This window comes from Ceratotherium simum, chromosome 15 (genome assembly GCF_057802395.1).
Source record: "Ceratotherium simum simum isolate JZ-2026a chromosome 15, ASM5780239v1, whole genome shotgun sequence".
NCBI lineage: Eukaryota > Metazoa > Chordata > Mammalia > Perissodactyla > Rhinocerotidae > Ceratotherium > Ceratotherium simum.
The window spans coordinates 47999223-48019417 of NC_141914.1; the positions used below are offsets into that span (position 1 = coordinate 47999223).

The following is a 20195-nucleotide window of genomic DNA, read 5'->3' on the forward strand; positions in this document are numbered from 1 at the left end:
AGCAGTCTTGGAGACATGCAGACTTAACAGTCCTAATAACAACAATAATGTCAATTCCCACTGGTTGAATGCATCCTCTGTACCAATATCGCACTTGGTTCTTACACTTATGTGTGTCTTCAAGTTTGAAGGTTATATATAATTTTTCCTATTTTTACAGGTCAGAAAACTGAACCAAAAAACTCTAAGTGACTTGCTGCCACTAACAACAGATTAAACTGGGCTTGCATTCAAATTCAAAATCTAAGCCTCTTGTACTTCCTGTTCACTGTGAAGGGTGGTGAACTCAGAGCTGTACAGTATGGATACTAAAGGAATAACAGTGCTCAGGAATTAACATAAATGGAACGGTCAGTTGAGATGCCCCTCCAAAAGAAAGGGGATCACTTTTGGGTGAAGGGATGTCCCGTGCACTTCTCAAGAGGCAGGGATAATACCAGGACTGAGTTGAGCTTCAGTCACCCCGCCTCACACAGGGCCACTGCTGCTGACTGTTCTGAAGAGCATTCGAGGGTGAGGGTGTCCCCTGTAGGAGACACAGAGATTTCAGGCCTTGGGAAAGCTGAACTATGTACTGAAGTGAGAGACTACAAGAGGAGGGCACTGTCAATCATTCAACTTGGGAGCAGTTACCAAAATCCTCTTTAAAGGGTCTGTCTGATGAGAGAAAACACCCAGGCTGCCCCAGCCAACACTCTGGGTTGCTAGGTTGCTAGCAAAAGAGCTGGTTTCCCTGATTATCTGGGAAAGGGTGTTGGCTAGAAACCACAGATAAAACCAGCATTGAAAGGTGTAGCCAGATGTACCAGAGAAGCATGATCAGAGTAGACGGTGACAGCAGAAGAGTCAACTAAGGTTAGGGAGACAGATCACAGAAGGAAGACCTGGTAACAACATGACTCTTTTATCCAGGAATTGCAAGTGATGCTAGAATTCTCGACGTGGACCGACAATGGTTCATGCCTGCGTGGCTGTGCCAGCCTCCTCACTGGCCTCCCCTCTCCTCATCTAATTTTGTTTCAATCCATTCCCCACACTGACACCAAAATAATCTTTTTATAAAATAAATCTCATTAAATCACTTCTCTATTTAATTGTTACCAGAATTGGTGGTTCTCACCATAGTTGTCTACTAGAATCCTTTGGGGGGTAAGTTAAAAACATCAATGCTTGGGTCTGTCTCCTATAAACCAATTAAATCAGAATCTCTGGAGCTAGGGCTAGTCACCAACATTTTAAAAACACTCCCGTGGCCGGCCCTGTGGCTTAGTGGTTAAGTGTGCGCGCTCCATTACTGGTGGCCGGGGTTCGGATCCCAGGTGCGCACCAACACACCTCTTGTCTGGCCATGCTGAGGCGGCATCCCACGTACAGCGTCTAGAAGGATGTGCAACTATGACATACAACTATCTACTGGGGCTTTGGGGAGAAAAAGGGGGAAAAAAAAAAGGAGGATGACTGGCAATAGATGTTAGCTCAGGGCTGGTCTTCCTCAGCAAAAAGAGGAGCATTGGCATGGATGTTAGCTCAGGGCTGATCTTCCTCACACACACACACAAAAACACTCCCAATTGATTCTTGTGTGTTGCCAGAGTTAAGAACACAGACCCAGAGGGTACATCTCCACAGAACAGTAGCAAAGCTTTCTTAAACTGGACCCTGCTAGCACAGAGCAGTGTGCACAGGATTTGCTGGGTTCAATTCCAAAGTTTTTCATTGTTAGTGACACTTTATTCTCTCTGAGTTTCTCTTTCCTCATCTGCAATATGGGAATGGCTACAATATTTGTGGAAAGGCAGAATTATCTATTTCCCTTAATTTTTTAGTCTTTCCCCTGTTCACTGGATAGAGAAAGGTCTTTTAACCTAATACATGTCTAAGTTTTGCTATTGAGAATGATCAGTATTAACAAGATAAAGAGTTGCTGATTTTGTAAATGCTCCATTAAAACAACACTACCAACAACAAAAAAACAAACACCTAAACCTATTCTCCAAAGCTTTATAAGGGATGTATTATGAACAGCAGATACACAGTATTTCAACTCAATACATGCTCATAGAGTGAACGAATAACTCAAGGAAACATTTGGGATATAGGGTTACCATCACTTTCCAATGAAGCATATAATGCTCACTAATATTAATTTTTCTTTTAATAAAACTCATTCTGATACATCTTGAAAGCTGTGGAGAAAATTGTCCAGTATAGAGATTTCTATCTCACTTCTAGGTAAAGGAACTTGAGCCAAGAAAAGTGTGACATTAGAAGTGCGACACTTCCATTAAATAACCAGATCCATCATGCCAAGGGCATCTTTGATATAAGAGATTCTCATGCATAGAAACATCTTTCAACATAGGTGATATTTTCCTTAAGAATATCATTTTTAAAATACAATTCACTAAGTACTTTAACGTACTTAATTTTATTTGACTTTTGAACAAAAATCTTTTGAGACAAGAAAGCAAATAATATTTGTTCCTTTTTATGATTGCAGAAATTCACTCCCTTATGGCCACACAGGGGTTTGTCACAAGTAGAAATAAGACCTTGAACTCCTAGTCTGATATTTTTTCTAATAGTACACATTGTTATTTTTCCTAAAATTGGCAGAAAGATATAAGATAGCTTAGTCTTATAGCTTTCAAAATACTTTTGGTGGAGGTAAGTTTTCAAAAAAAAAAAAAAATCACATGAAATTGTAAGCAACGCTTGCAGGTAAAAACAGAACTGATGTAGTAAAAAGCAAAGAGGTAGAGGACCAAGAGCCCGGCCCACCACGCCCCTCCATCCTCACTGGCAGCAGTCCCTAGGAGGGCAACTTGGAGCACCACTGGAAAACCACTTGTTCCTTCTACAGATGAGGAAACAGAAGCCTCAGGAAACAAATGATTTGGCCAAGAAGCTCACCAAGTCGGTGACTTCACGTCTCTTGATTTCTAATCAAATGCTCTTTCCTCTATGTTATAATGTCTTCCAGATCATGTGGGTATTGGTATCCTCGGCTACCACCTCTAAGTGGGTCACCTGCTTTCTTATCCAGCCATTGCTCCTGCCACACACTGCTCCTCTAACCACGCTGAGCTACTTGTGGTTTTTCAAAGCCACCATGCCCTTTCTTAAGCTTTTGACTTTTGCACATGGTTTTCTCTTTATCTGGAAAGTTCTTTGAATGCCCTCTTTCCCAACCAATTCACCTTTCTAACTTCTACAGATCCCTCAAATCTTACTTTAGTCAGCACTGATTCTAGAGAACCTTCCACGACACCATCTACCCCACCTCACCCTTCACTACCACCCTACCCACTCCTCACTGCCCCCATTCCCACCTGGGTTAGGGAGTAATCTTAGTCAACCTATGCTTTTCCTTATCTCTTACCACAGCTGCCCTTTACTGCTTCCTCTTTGAAAGAGAGAGACACGTCTATTTTTTCCACCTTTATTCACTGGTACTTTGAACCTATTCAGTGTCATAATAAAAATTTTGTGGAAAGAAGAAATGCAAAAATGAATGAATGCTACTTTTTTTTTTTTTAAGATTTTATTTATTTATTTATTTTCCCCTCAAAGCCCCAGTAGATAGTTGTATGTCATAGTTGCATATCCTTCTAGTTGCTGTATGTGGGACGCGGCCTCAGCATGGTCGGAGAAGCAGTGCGTCGGTGCACGTCCGGGATCCGAACCCGGGGCCGCCAGCAGCGGAGCACATGCACTCAACCGCCAAGCCACGGGGCCAGCCCTGAATGCTACTTTCTATGTAATTTCTTACAAAAAGCATGAATGTGGGACAGTGTATCATACATCCCAGGGAAGTGGGCCTCACTTGAATTTGCTGCATATGTTAGACCATACTGCCAGGAAATAGGACAGCCATGATCCTCGGCAGCTCCTAATTCGCAGTTCTAAAACTTTCTGTTACCATGACAGAAAATCCTCGCCAGATACCTATATTAAACAACCTAACCTTTTATTCATAAATTTGAGTAGAAAACCAGAAATAGCAAGCATGTGATGAAAATCAATAGCATTAACAAGAAAGAACATAGAAATAAATAGAATAAAATAACCATGGTAAGGAAACATATATTTAAGAAAATAGAAGAAAAAATTTTTTTACAAATTTAACCTGTTACTCTTAATGAGATTCAAGGGACTACGATGTTAAGAAAACAAAAAGAGCCTTCTCTGAAAATATATCCATAAGAGAATGAAGAGTTTTTATAGAATTTGAATACTGAAGTGAAACATTTAATAGAAACCCTGAGTAACCAAATGCACATGGCTGCAGATTAATTCATAAACTGAAGGATGAAGTGAAAATCTCCCCTTTAAGAACTAATACATAATAGATTGTGAAGAAACATTTTAAGACACATAATCCTGGGTTTTCCCTTGGTTTCTTTTATTTCTGTTGAATTTAAGGAAAACTTAATGTAATAATTTTATTAAAATTATATCTAATAAAACATTTTATTTAGTAAAACATTTTCTGCTAGTATACAATGTTCTCATAGAACTGATAGGATAAAGTAGTACATTTATTAGCGTAAAATCCTTTTGGAGAGCAATTTTACTGCCGTTTTTAAGAACCATAACATTTCCATTGTACTTTTGCATTTTCCACTTTGGGCAAAAGTATTGACAAAATAAACACATAGTGTTGAAGAAATAAATTCTGGAAACCCCTTCTCCTTCTGAAGCTATCTCCCCCACTCCGCCCCCCGCTGGGAAAGATTGGCCCTGAGCTAACATCTGTTGCCAATCTTCCTCTTTTTTTTTCCCCCTCCTCAAAGCCCCAGTACATAGTTGTATATTCTAGTTGTAAGTCCTTCTAGTTCTATGTGAACTGCTGCCACAGCACGGCTACTGACAGACAAGAGGTGTGGTTCCATGCTGAGGAACCGAACCTGGGCTGCTGCACCAGAGCGTGCCAAAGTTGAACCACTAGGCCATAGGGCTGGATCCTGAAGCTATCTTTATTTCTCTAATTTGTTTTTTAGTTACTTTCTTGTTTAATAGTTCTGATTATTCATGAAATATCTCAAACTGTTATTTGTCATTCATTTCATTTAGCTTCAGGATTTTGATGCTCAACAGATTTCTTTATTAAGAAGGAAAATGTTTCCCCTTCCCTCTATAGGTGTTTGCTGGAAATAAACCTAGCCCAGTGATTTAATTATCCCTTCTCTGGAAATTTTATCCAAAGAAGGAAAATCTATATATGTCAAGATGGTCTTTACAATATAAATTATAATAGCAAAACCAGGAATCATCAAAATATCCATAATTAGTGGAATATTTAAGTAAAATATGGTAATATACTTAATAAACACTATTAGGAGATTATGTAGCAACATGGAAAAATGTTCAAGATACAATGTAAGTGAAGGAAACAGTTTCCAAAATAAATTTGTGCTCTGATTTAAGCTATATAAAAATGTAAATATTTCAATTTGAAGAATTTTGGAGAAGATAAATAAAATATTTGATTTATTTAAATGAGTATGTATTTCCATTATTTCTACTTATCTTAATGAAGCTAGTAAATAGATTCTTTAAAAGGGAAAAATAACAGAATTTTCCACCTTCCCATCAATATCTCAAACTTACTGAGATTAATAGTACCGCTAAAGGAAAAAAATATTGATTTGTTTCAAATTAATATTAAAATGTATGTATGGGTCATGCACTCAACCCTGACATCAAATGGAGGTTCTTGAAATTGATGAATCTGCCTTCTTTATCTTATTTTAGAGAAGGTGACCATTTTTAATGTAACAACAAAAACTTACATATATATCACTTAACAGTTTTCAGAGTTCAGACACACACACACAATCATTCAATTCTCTTAACCACAAAGCAGGGTTAAAGTAGTAAGAGGAAAAGGTATTATAGGTATTATCATCCTTTTTTAATAGATAAGCAGAAGGGGGTCAAATGAATTTCCTAAGGTCTCAGAGGGGCATAGAATGAAACCCATTTCCAATCCTTTCTTCTACATCACTGTCATCTCATGATACCATTTGATATTAGAATAATTCATTATATGTTTTACTTACAGAGGATAAACCTCTTTTTTAAAGTTTTCAAAGTGCAGGAAAATTTTAATTCTCTACATTTCATTTGTTTATTCCTTTTCTTTACACAATAAAAATTTGAAGACATACTATGTTCCAGGTGGTCTACTAAGTCCTAGAGATAAAGAGATGCCTAAGATACAGTCCATCCTGAAAGGATTTGCATTCCAGACAGAAAAAGACACAAATAAATGAAGAGGTATAAGTCAATGTGATAACTGCTGAAGCAGAGATATCACTAAGCACATAGACAGAGGAATGTTTAATTATTTGTAGGACAGGGGTAAAGAGGAAGTTGCGGAAGTTATGAAAGGGCAAGTATGGAGGATGGGAAGCCCATAATGAGATAAGATGGGGCAGAGAGGGATAATATTCTAGAAAGTAAATTCTTTTTCCAAATTTAAGGATTTCATAGAACTTTATAATGGGTGTCACTAAAGAATTCAATTTTGCAAGCATTATTTAATTACCAAATAATTTAGTCTTGATTTGCACATGGTGTGTTCAATTATACATGTTTTGGTGACCTATTAACCCATATAATTAACCAATTTGTCTGAATGCTGTTGAAGTCGAGGTTAGGGAAGGTCAAGAACAATGGCTGACAATGAAAAGCCTAGGGGAGAAGCTAGGATCCATAGCCTCAATCTCCATCCGGCAGCTATTTCCCATCAAGGTCATGATACATGAAATTTGTACATCAGTGAACCCATTTATGAACCAGATATGCTGATGGATATTTTCAAGCTCTCTTTAGACTAATTTGAAATAACAAAGCACTATTCGTACTTTAATAACTGCCTGATGTCAGCCACTCTCAGTGCCATTAATTATAGGCTTAAATCTCTGCATTATACCTCACTCCTTATAGGCCATTCTTTACATAATCCCACTACTCTCAGCCCCTCTTCTTTATCTATGAATAATTCTGTTTGCTTTGAGTTTGAAGAGGATGAACAGGGTGAGGGATTACATTTCTATTCACAATTAATGGAAAAATCAGTTTAATTCACTGGATTCTAATATGCCTAAAACAACTTTAATTGGTATTGTTTTCTTTCATTCAAAGGAAATGCTCTTCAATACATACATCTATAGTCTTAAAATCCTCATTGTAACATCTGCTCATCTTCACTCTAATCAATTCCACTGAATTTGAAATTGTCAGGTCTGTCAGAATATTTCTTTCTGTCAAAGCACCTTGGTGGTAGCATAAATCAGTTTAACTTTACATAGTAACACATATAAGCAGGAATCTACAGAGCCATATCTCAAAATAGTGTTTTCTGGTACTGTTCTTTCTTTCTTTGTGGTGACAAATATTTTACAACTTTCCTCTTTTTCTCTATGCAAAGAAAAAAATAAACCTATCTCTCTGAAGGACTGCCTATGTTTCTTCCACCATCTTTTGGTACCTACCCTCCCCTAGGCCCATCATAATTGTTAGAAGTAGGCACCAGCTTTTGCAATGCCCTCTAGCTCTTTTCCTAGCTTCAGCAAAGTAGAATGAGTGGGAATTCAGCAGCCCAGGTCCTGGACTTTAGTAAAGTTTGGAAAATATGATTTTGCTGCTCAGCTCCCAAATCCCAGTCACTTTCAAGTAATCTCCCTTTTCCCACTCCCATGCTGCCCCACTGCAAAATACTTGCTCTCCCCTTCACATCCACTTCATCGTCCATCTGTAAGGCAGCAGCAACCTATCTTACTCTGTTCAGTCTATTCGGGGGACCTGGAGTTGACTACTCTCTTGTGTACTTCATCTGGCTGCCTGCCCTCTTCCTCATCCTCACAGGGACCATTTCCCAGGACTGAGCTCTAATGGTCTTCTGCTGACTTCCCAATCTTACATTGTTCGTAACTCAGCTTCACATCTCCTCTGACTTTGTCCTGCACTCCTGTGTCCCTCATCCTTAACATCCTGGGCTGGGTTTCCCTTTTTGCAGAATGTTGGTCCCGTAATTCCATGTCTCCAACACTTGACCCCAACTTCTTCTAGACTGTAAGCTCTATGATAGGAAATTTTGCCTATCACTATATTCCCAGTATCCACAAAATAGAGGTGGTTAATATATATTAATTAAAGGAAAGAATAGATATTCCTTGTTAATTCCTGTTAGCTTTCTGATCTCTTCATGATAGATAACCCTGATAAAACATGATGAAAGAATTGAAACAATAGTATATTATTCAAAACAGGTAAGGTTATGTTATGATAACAACTTTAAAATTCTCGTTTATAATAATAAAGATTGACTTCTTGTGCATGCGCATGTCTAACATGATTCAGTAGGGATTCTGGTCCTCATAGTCACCAAAGGGTTCAGAGAATGAGAGTTGAATCATCTTGTGATGCTGCCATCTCCTCATGAGCTCAGAGTTCATAAAGGAGAAGAGAGCATGGATAATTGCACACCAGCTCTTAAATGGACAAATAGCATATCTATTAGCATCTTCTCATACGGCCAACGTAAGTTATATGGTGACAGTCAAACTTCAAGAGGGCATGGAAGTGTAATCCTCCCATGGCCCTGGATGGAGAAGAGAACTTGAAATACTGATGAGGACTAGTCATGTGTTACATAAAGTAACAAAGTATGATATCCTTTTTTTGTTTGTTTTTTGTGAGGAAGATTCACCCTTAGCTAACATCCGTTGCCAATCTTCCTCATTTTTTTTTTTTTTGCTTGAGGAAGACCAGCCCTGAGCTAACATCTGTGCCAATATTCCTCTATTTTGTACGTGGGATACCTCCACAGCATGGCTGATGAGTGGACTAGGTCTGCGCCTGGGATCCAAACCTGCGAACCCAGGCCACCGAAGTGGAGCACGCAGAACTTGAACCACTCGGCCAAGGGGCTGGCCTCCCAAAGTGTGATATCCTTAAACATTCATTTCTCAGTAGGATGAGCATAGTTCTACAAAAAATGTCTTTCTACCTGAACAAGGAGGATGAATACAAATCTGCATTCTTTATTACTAATCCTACATCCCTAGATTTTCTCTTCACTCGGGGTTATAAAAAGCATAGGAAAAAATGTGCCTACAATAGGTGGAAGGTGTGATAAAAAAGGAAACTTCTTGGGCCGGCCCTGTGGCTAGCGGTTAAGTGCTCCGCTACTGGCAGCCTGGGTTCGGATCCCAGGCGTGCACCAACGCACCGCTTCTCCGGCCATGCTGAGGCCGCATCCCACATACAGCAACTAGAAGGATGTGCAACTATGACATACAACTATCTACTGGGACTTTGGGGAAAAAAAGGAGGAGGATTGGCAATAGATGTTAGCTCAGAGCCGGTCTTCCTCAGCAAAAAAAGAGGAAGATCAGCACGGATGTTAGCTCAGGGTTGATCTTCCTCACACACACACACAAAAAAACAGTGTCATAATGTACAAGTACTAGTAAAATAAAAAAAAAAAAAAGCAAACTTCTTTTGGGGTAAAAACATTCTAGGCAGACGGAATAGTGAGTACCTGGTATGCCTGGTATGTTCTTGGAACAGGAACAAGGCTACTGTGGCTGGAGCAGAGACAGAGGGAAAACAGAGACAGGAGATGAGTTCAGACAGCTAATAAGGACCAGATCAGATAGGATCTTGTTTGCCATTGTAGGGATTTTTGGCTGTTATCCTGGGAGAAATGGGAACTCCTTGCAGGATGTTGAGCATAAGGGTAGAGGAATAAGTTTTATTCTGTAAAAATTCACTCTGCTGCTGTGTTGAAAATGGTGTAGAGGGGGAAGGGTGGAAACAGGAAGACCAGTGAGAAGCCAATTGCAGAAATCCAAATGGGAGATGCTGATGGCTCTAACTGTGGTGATAGTAATGGAGGTGGTGAGAAAGAAGTGGGATTCTCATATATTTTGAAGATAGATCCAAGATTCTCTGAATACATGAGGGTATGAGAAAAAGAAGTGACTCAAGAAATGACTCTAAAGTCTGTGACCTTGCTGCATAACACCATCACACTTTCAAAGATCTCAGTAAAATGTGAATCTTAGTAAAATGTGTTTGAGAGCAAACAGATTCAAGCAGATTGGAGAGAATCAGGAGTCCTGGCGATGCTGGGGGTTCCTAATTAAATAAAGTTGTTGCTTTTCTTATCTTTCAGTAATATAACTTTACTATTGATGTAAATAAATGTCTCTTGATGGTAGATAAACTTAAATCATTCCTTGGCTTTTGGTGCACATTTACCTATACTTAACTTCCCATAGCTTTTCCTACAGATATACTTATTTATTCTGGGTTTCTCATGCAACAGCTTTTCAGGTGAGGGTGGGGCATCTCTAACATGCCCAGCTGATGTTTTTCAACCAGCAAATGCAGGTACATCATCAATACTCCCATGTTTGTGAATTTTTATCTAACAATAATTCACTCTGAGCAGGCACACTGTGTTCTCATTACACAATGTTTGATGACTGTAAAGCTACAGGCTTGTGCTGGGGCCAGGTCAAGTCCTCAGATGACCCAGATTGGAAGCAGGCTTCTCTATCACTGCAACATATCATACTACAAGCCTAAATGATTGGAATGGTGGAATCCCCAACATCTCGGGTGGTGAAAGCTACAGGTAAAATAGGCTTAACTTTTGTGTGTGGAGGCTGTGAAGAGACAAAGATTTCAGCTTTAGATATGTTAGGTAAAGTTTATTAGACATCTCAGTGGAGATGTGCAGTAGGCAGTACTGACTTGTGTCTTTATATACAAATCTGAATTCAAAAGAAGTTCCTGGAATAGAGACGTAGCTGTGAAAAACTACAGCACGTAGATGCTATTTTCAGCCATGAGACTGGATGCAATAACCAAGGGAGTGAGTGCAAACACAGGAGGAGAACCAAGAACTGAACCTCTGGGTACTCCAATGTTAAAATGTCTAAATGAAGAGGAATAACCAACAAAGAAGACTGAGGAATGAAGTGTAAGGACCACTGCTGGGAAGATTAAGCAAGATGACGTTTATAAATGTCTTTTGTAAACTGCAAAGTGCTATATAAATTTAAGTTACTGCTGGCGTTAGTGGTTGAATTAAGCCCACTTACAGCATTCCCCATCGCCAAGAAGCACATGCAGGCACGCATGTTCACAATCTGATCCTCGTCTGCTTCTCGAGGATGATCTCCAGCTATACTCCCCCACATTCCCTAGCATCTGGTCAAATTGCACTGTCTTTCATTCTTGAGCAAGTCTCTCAATGGCTCTCCTATATTTCTTGGCTCACACTTTATCTGTGAATGTCTGAAATGTCTTCATCCTTCCCCATTCTCTAAAAAGTCCAAGCATGCTGATCTTCCACGGCCCAACTTCTTCAATCTTTTTGCCACACCACCAAAAAATTAAACTATTAGAGTATTTTTCTGCAATGTCTTATAGCCTTCAGCAGATTATGCCTTGTACTATACTTGTTAATGTACATGTTTCATCTTTCCTACTGAATGGTTAAATGTCTTACAGATAGAGATAATGTCTTAAGTAATCTCTGTATTTTTCACAGCATCTAATTTAATGCTTGATATATCATATAGGCTCAATAAATTATTTAATAATTCAATGAATCAGTTAATGAATAAAGTAAAAATATATGTTTATTTAGGACAATGTCTTACTTCTTTTGCAGAGAAAAGTCTTCAACTAATATTTACCTTAGGATATAGTATTTGTTCTCTAATTTTAATTGATTTTATATTATTGCCAAACATATTTAATTTTTCCTATTGCTTTTTCCAAGTTGAAGGTAAAAGTTCTGTGATGTTTGTGGTCCTCAGGGAATCTTGTGAGAGGTGTATCCACAGCCATCATGACTTACACTCCTGTTTCTGCCAGAAGATAATAAAGCTTTTGGATGGGGTTTTTTTGTGTGTGTGTGTGTGTGTATGTGTGTGTGAGGAAGATTGGCCCTGAGCTAAATCTGTTGCCAATCTTCCTCTACTTTGTATATGGGACGTCTCCACAGCATAGCTTGATGAGCAATGTGTAGGTCTGCACCCGGGATCCGCACCCACAAACCCCGGCCCCGAAGCAGAGTGTGAGAACTTAATCCCTACGCCACCGGGCCTGCCCCTGGATGGGGTTTTGCCCAAGGATCTGGGAAGCTATGAGATATGGAAACAAAGAGAAGGAAAATGTTGAAGGGAGTATACAGATCTTAGAAGTCAACATCACAACCACATAAGCAGCCAATATATGCTGGGCCAGAGACAAGAGGCTTTGGTAGTGAAGGCAATGCTTCTTCAGAGAGAAATTCTCTGGTAGTTTGTCTGCTACAGCAGGACCCAATGACAGCCTTCCTAGAGAGCAGCCACTCTTAAGCTGAAAGTCAGAAGGGCCACCAGAAGCTCCTGGCAAGTAATGACAGACATTTTTACAGTGGACTATTCTTGACAAGAACAATCCAGGCCTCCTTTTGACATAAGACTAAGGAACAAACAAAAATAAACCTCATTATATAGAGGAGTTGATAAATTGCTGTATATTTTAACATCTTTATTTTTCAGCTAAATAGCCCATAGCAGTATATAATCTTGTGCTCTTCAACATATTTCATCTTTATTACCAATGCAAATGATGGGAAGGTATGGATATTATATCATCTTGTGAAAGCCTAAGAATATCCAGCACAGAACAGCCTTGAAGAGAAGGATTTTCCAGAGAGGAAATATATAAAGATATTTTTATGGATTTTTAGTTAACCTTGAGTCATTTCACCATTTCTAATTTTTTGTCTTTTTCTCTTGGGGTCTTTTTATCTTTTTATCTTCTGAGGCTTTGCTAGGGATGAATCTAAAAATAACTCAAAATATCTGAAACTGAAACTCAACACCCTCCTGCTTCCAATACTGTAAGATCAAAAAGGCAGAGGCAGCACGGATAGTAGTTAGTACACCTAATCATACGTGAAGTAAATCTAATTAAATATAAGTGCCATTACCAGATCAACTCAGCCTAAAAAGATGCTGAAAGAGCATTTCCCTCACCTTAACTATCAGGCAAAGGAAAGAGCTTGCACTATCTGAAAGGAGCCAAATCAAAACAAAAACTTAATTCCGGTATTCACTTGTCTATTTTACACAAGACTGAGATTACAATAAAAAATTAAGGGATATAGGAAGAAGGAAAAAAATGTGACCTATATCCAAGGAAAAATACAGTCAGTCAACAGAAGCATTTTCACAGATGACCCAGGTATTAAAACAGACATAGACTTAAAAATAACCATTATAAGTAGAAAAGGTGGTTGTGTCAAACTGATTAGTGACACCCCCATGCTGCACTGTCACAAGCACATATGGCTGAACAGCAAACGTGGAAAGAATCATGAAGGCTCAAGTCCAAAGAGACAACTCAACAACATAACAATGTAACAATGTTACATGGCAGCGAAAAAACTCTCGGAGATAAACCTTGACCATTCCATTATCAAGACCTTAAGGCAAAAGGCAGAGGCTGACAAGAGCGACAAGTCTGTGAAGGATATGGTCATCTCACGCTATGAAACTGCACTCCCATCTTCCGGCTTCAGTCTGGAAGATCTCCAGACACGTTAACAGGATCTACAGGATGATCAAACTTGGTCTTGGTATTAATGAAGATGACCCCACTGCTGATGATAGCAATGCTGCTGTAACTGAGGAGCTGCTGCCCCTTGAAGGAGATGATGACACGTCATGCATAAAAGAAGTAGACTAAGCTCTGTCTGAAGAGTTACTTGTACGTATATTAAATACTTTATCTTCATTCCCTCTGATAACATATTTTCAAGGATTTTTTTCTTTATTTTTGCTAACATTTTAAAAATCTGTATGGCATGACAGTAAGTACTTAAGGGGAAGATAAAATTTCTTTCTACTTCTACGTGTGATCCTGTGATACTTTAGGCAGTAGCGCAGAGCTAGTTTTTCTTTTCTAGTGTCACATTGGCTTATTTTATCACATCAAGGTAATGTTTGTTGTAAGATATATATAAACTAATGTTAACTTTGTGGTCTAAAGTGTTTAGCTATCAAGTGGATTCCTTAGTAGACCAAATCTTTTGTCACTGAAGTGTTCTGAGATATAACTTGATGTTTAAGAGAAAAATATTTGTTAAAACAACTTTGACCTTCTAGGATCTACTTTTTAAAAGTAGATCCCCTGTAGTTATCAACTGCATGTACCAGACCTCTGGAAATCGGCATGTTAAACTGAACCAACTTGACGGGAGTAACTAACCACGAGCTTGTTTTCCAAAGAAAAGTCTTATTTAGAGTAGCAAAATTATAAGCCTACCTAGGCATGCTATAAAGCTGTTTGAAAAGTAACTCAGAGCAAGTTTTGTGAATAGAAATGTAGTGCTCAAGTCACATTCTGCTTTAAAAGGTTGTAACAAATACAGATGAATTAAAAAGAAAAAAAACATTATAAATATGTTTTTTAAATCTCAGGGGGAAAAAATGGATATAATGAGTGAAGAGATGAAGTATTTCAAAGGAAAAATAGAAACAATAAAAAAAAATCTAAAAAAAAAAAAAAGTATTCATTTGATGGACTGAAGGAGAGTATAACCTGCAGAAGAATCAATAAACTTAAAGGTAGGTCAATAGAAATTATCCAACTGAAGCAGAGAAAAAAATATTGTAAAAAAAAAAAAAAAAGACAGAGTGCTAACAACCTGTGGGATGATATCAACTACTTCAGCATGCAAGTATTTGGAATCTAGGAAGAGAAAATATATAGAATGGAGGGAGGAGAAACACAAAGAAATAACGACCAGATATTTTCCAATTTGACGAAAAATATACACCTACATATTTAAGAAGGTCAACAAACCACAAAAAGGATGAATACAAAAAAAAATCACATCTAGAAATATAATAGTCAAAGTGATAAAAACCAATGTTAAATAGAAAATCTTAAAAGCAGACAGGACACATTTCAATCAGGAAAATAATTATTTAAAAATACAGCTGACATTCTATCAGAAATAATACAAGCCAGAAGCCAAGGGAACTGCGTCTTTAAAGTGTTGAAAGGAAAAAAAGATACTTATTAACTGAAAATTCTATATCTAGCCAAAAAAATTTTCAAAAATAAAATCTAAATAAAGACATTTTTAGATTAAAAAAAGTTGAAAGAATTTGATGCTAGCAAACATGAATTACAAAAAAATTTCTTCAGAAGGAACTGATGCCAGATGGAAATCTGCATCTACAGGAAATATTGCACATCTGTGGGTTAAATATAAAAGACTTTTTTCTTTTAATTTGTTTAAAAGACAACTGACCTTTCAAAGCAAAATTATAATAAAGTGTCATGGCATTAGTAATATAGAAATAAATGACAGCAATAGAACAAAATACAAGGGAGGAGGCTCTGTGAAGTGTTAAAATATTAATTTAAGGTAGACTGATGAGTTAATAATTCATATTATAATTTCTAAAGCAATTATTAAAATAAAGAGGTTTAGCTAAAAAACTAATAGAACATATAAAATGGAATGCTGAAATATATTCAATTAATTCAAAAAGTACAAAAAAGCAGAAACAAAATAAAGAATACTGGGGGGCCAGCCTGGTGGTGCAAGCAGTTAAGTGTGCGCGCTCTGCTGTGGCGGCCCAGGCTTCGCTGGTTCGGATCCCGGGCGCGCACCAACACACTGCTTGTCAAGCCATGCTGCGGTGGCGTCCCATATAAAGTGGAGGAAGATGGGCATGGATGTTAGCCCAGGGTCAGTCTTCCTCAGCAAAAAAAGGAGGATTGGCAGATGTTAGCTCAGGGCCGATCTTCCTCACAAAAAAAAAAAAAAAGAAAGAAAGAATATTGGATAGAGTAAACAGAAAACAATAAAATAAAACAGGAGACCAGCACAATCTTATAAATAATTATATTAAATGTAAGTGGACTAAATAATTCAAAGACTAGATTGTAAAATGAGATAAAAAGGTGAGATGAATTATATGCAATGTACAAGAGACACATTTCAAATATAAAGACATAAATAAGTTAAAAATAAAAAGATAGAAACCCATGTTTAATTACAAGAAAGCTGGTGTGGCTATGATAATATCAGAAAAATAGACTTCATGACAAAGAGTTTTATGAGAGATAAAACATAATGATAAAAAGGTCAACTCATCAGGAAGACGTAACAGTTAAATATGTATGTACCTCATAATCGAGCTTAAAAACTTATTTTAGAGAGAAGTAAATGCATTCACAATTATGGTTGGGGAATTTATCACTACTTTATTAAAAACGGATAGAACAGACAAAAAAATTGGTAAGTCTATAAAAAATTTGAATAAGAGTATCAACCATCTTTACCTATTGGGTATTTATAGATATTCAAACAAGAACTACAAACACACACGGAACATTGGCCAAGATACACCATATGCCGAGGCACAAAATAAGTGTCAACAACTTTAAATATTAAAATTATGAAGAGTATTTTCTCTGACCATAATAGAGTCAACTTAGACATCAATTGCAAAAAAAAACTTAAAAAAAAATTTCATATATTTGGAACTTGAAAACACCCTCCTAAAAACATATTGGTCAAAGAAGAAATCATAAGATAATTTAAAAAATATTTTAACTAAATGATAATAAAAGTAGAAAATATCAAAATTTGTGAGATGCAGCTAAAGCAATGTTTAGACAGAAATTGATAGCTGTAAATCAATAAGTTAGAAAAAAGAAGAGCAAATAAACTCAAGAAAGATGTATATATAGAGAGAGAAACAATTAAAAATACCAAAAAAAACCCAAAAGTTGCTTTTAAGTAAAAATCAATAGCATTGAAAAATACTTAGGAAGACTGGTCAAGAAAAATAAGGGGACACAAATTACTAACATCATGAAGGAAAGAGAAAAGATAGATAAAAAATCTTTCAAATAATAGAAGGAAAATACAGGAATATTATGAGCTTTATGCTAATAAATTTGAGAACTTGGATAAAGTAGACAAACTGCTTTAAATACACAACTTACATAAAGAGAGAAAATAGAAAATCTGAATAGCCTTATATCTATTTTAAAAATTGAATTAATAATGAAAAATCTTCCTAAAAGAAAACTGTAGGCTTCCCGAAAGAACACTAGAGGCTTCATTGTTTAATTTTATCAAACATTTAAGGAATAAATCAAGTTAATATTATAAAAACTCTTTCAAACAGTAGAAAAGTATGGGACACTTCCCAATTCATTTTGTGAGCTCTACATAATCCTGATACCAAAACGTGAAAAGGATACCTCAAGAAAAAAATATATATACACTAATAATCCTCTGAACATAGACACAACTGTCCTCAACAAAATATTAGCAAATGAATCCAGCAATACATAGAAAAGATTCAATTTGTCAGGTTATCCTAGTAATTCAAGGAAGGTTTCACATTAAAAAAAATTATTCAATATAATTCGTCAATTAAAGGTTGAAAATCATATAAACATCTCAATTGATGGAGGAAAATAATTTTATAGAATTCTATACCCATTTGTGATTTAAAATTATAGATCAGCAAATCAACAATAACAGGAAATTTTCTTGATCCAGTAAATGACTTAGATCTAGAATATACTAAAAAATCAACAATACATAGATAAATAGCACAATAAAAAATGGCCAAATATTTGAACAGACCACTTATTAAAGAAGACATATGGATGGCCAATTAGCACACAAAAAGGTGTTTAACATCATCAGTCACAAGAGTAATGAAAGTTAAAACCACAGTGAAATACAAAGTCAAAACCCCAGAAGGGCTAAAATTAAAAAGGCTAAACATACCAAATGTTGGGGAAAGGATGTGGAGCAACTGGAACTCTCATATATTGCTCATGGGAATGTAGAAAGGTACAACTATTACAATAAACAGTTCGGAAGTTTTTTATAGTCACACATTTATACTACAAGCCAGAATTCCACTTCTATTTACACTAGAGAAATAAAAAATTTATAGCAGCTTTATTCAAAACAGCCAAAAATTTAAAACAAGGTAAATATCTACCATCAGGAGAACTAATGAATTGCAGAATACCATTCATCAATAAAAAGGAACAAATTACTGATAAAATCAACAAACTGGATGAATCTTTCAGACCTAAAGAAGCCAAACACAAATCATTTATATTGAAATTCAAGAACAGGCAAAACTAATGATTAAATTCAGAAGAGTTGTTTCCTGGGGTGTGCAGGTGTTGGAGATTGACTGGAAAAAAGCACAATAGGAACTTTTGGGGATGATGGGCATCCAGCACTTGGGGATGATGGAAATATACCACATTGGGGTATCTTTCCCTCTGTGTGCAGGATTCTCCCTCAGTATCACCACTACATCCTGAAAACAATCATGATTTAACCTTTCTTGTGGATTCAGTCTTAAACAAACCCAGTTCTAAACATACAGAACCACAGGAAGAAACTTGAGACAGTTTTGTTTCTCTTGCAATGCAATTTTGAATTCTCTTTCATTTTTAGTTTAGTAACTGCTATTATTTAATTAATTATACTTTTTGATGCTATATAAAGTTATAAATTTCAGCATAGTTTTTGAAAATAAAGTTGATTTAAGTAGTAAAAAAACAGTGAAAAGTTATTTGCTGGTGTCACCATATAGCAGCAATTGAATCAACTGTTATTACAAAGATAATCAAAAATAAATTTCCAGGAGGGGGAGAAGTCAAGATGGTGGTGTAAGCAGACTCTGAACTCACCTCCTCCCGTGGACACAGCCAATTTATAACTACTCATGGAAAAGTTACCACTGAGACAGAACTGAAAACTGGATAAGAGGAGCTCCTGCAACAAAGGACAATCCTAATCGAGGTGGAAGAGGCAGAAACTCCCTTCTGGAGAGGAAAAACACTGGCTTCACAAGCTGCCAGCTTCACGGCCGCACAGGAGCAGCCAAAGGTACGCAGCCCTCCCTGGAGGCGTGGGGCCCTGAGCCGGGAGTGCTCCCGCTGTAGGCATTTTGTGGCCCCAGCACAATGAGTCGAGTGCCATAATATCTGACATTGCCTGCTACTAAAACATTGGGGAGTACCCCCAGAAAAGCTGGTTCACAAAGAAATTAAAACTGGCTCTGAAAGGGCCCATGCACAAATTTACCCATTTCAGAAAGTAACCTAAAATCACCAGAAAGAAAAGTGCACAGCCTTTGGAGAGAAGAGACTCACCTGACAGTCTCTGAGTGCATTGCAGTGAGAGGTAAGACCTCTCCAGGGACTGGGACATTGGCGGAGGCCATTGTTGTGGCCTGGTGTGGGTGTGCTGACACAGACGCCATTGGAGTGGAGTTCTCCCTGAGGCCTGCTAGCCCAGGGTCTGCCCCACCCATTAGAGCACCGATTTAATCCAGCTCAGCCAGGGCAGGCAGCCCACCCTAGGGACTGGCCCCACCCAACAACAAGTCCTCAGGCAATTTGTGGGCCTGCATAGATTGGTGACTGGATTCTCTGCAGCCTGGGAACTGAGCCCACTTCAGTGGGGCAGGGCATGCACAAGGAGCGGGTGGAGATTGTGGGGCAGTGGTGGAGTGTGTAGGGCTCCTGCCGTGGAGAGACTGGGTCCACTTCAGGAGGGCAGGACTGTGTTGACTGTGTGTGTGGACCTGTGGGCGGCAGGGCTTGTCAGCTGCAGAAAACTTGTGCTTCACAAAGACGCACATAGGTGGTTTGCCCCACCTTCCAAAGCCTGAAACAATTGGGTGCTCCCGGGCCAGAGGCTAGCCCCACACAGCTGCAATCCTCAGAGAGCTGACAAGAGACCTAAAGGCTGGAGGCTTATAGCAATTGTAAGCCCCTGAGCCTAACAACCTGCCACACTGGGGGCCTACTCACTTAAAAGAAATACTGCAACGCAAATGTGGTATTAGAACTTGCAGCCAACTGTGCTAGGGCGTCCCACACCCCATAAAGAGACTGAAGGGCCCACAAAAACTACAAGCAGCTGAGCATTACAACAGCTGGCCAGGAGCATAACTCAGTCTCCCTGGGTGCCTACAGGGAGAGAAAACAGGACACAACAGAAGGACACATGTAGCCCACATAGGGGTCACTCCTGGAATATTGAGAACTGAGGGAAGTACACTGCAGACGTCCTAAGGCATCACTTATATAAGGTCACCTATCCA

General features: G+C 37.9%; 1 protein-coding gene across 2 annotated transcripts in view; it reads right to left on the bottom strand.

The window, feature by feature from the left end:
* Nucleotides 1-20195, bottom strand: part of NLGN1 (neuroligin 1) — an 862047-nt gene that overhangs the window by 705665 nt on the left and 136187 nt on the right. Inside the window, exon 1 of one of the 2 annotated variants that reach the window (XM_087440008.1) lies at nucleotides 19240-19325. The exons of the other annotated variant lie outside the window; for it this stretch is intronic. The gene's annotated coding sequence lies outside the window, so the exon portion shown is untranslated. Of the gene's footprint in view, nucleotides 1-19239; nucleotides 19326-20195 lie in introns of those variants that run through there. 2 annotated transcript variants of the gene reach the window in all.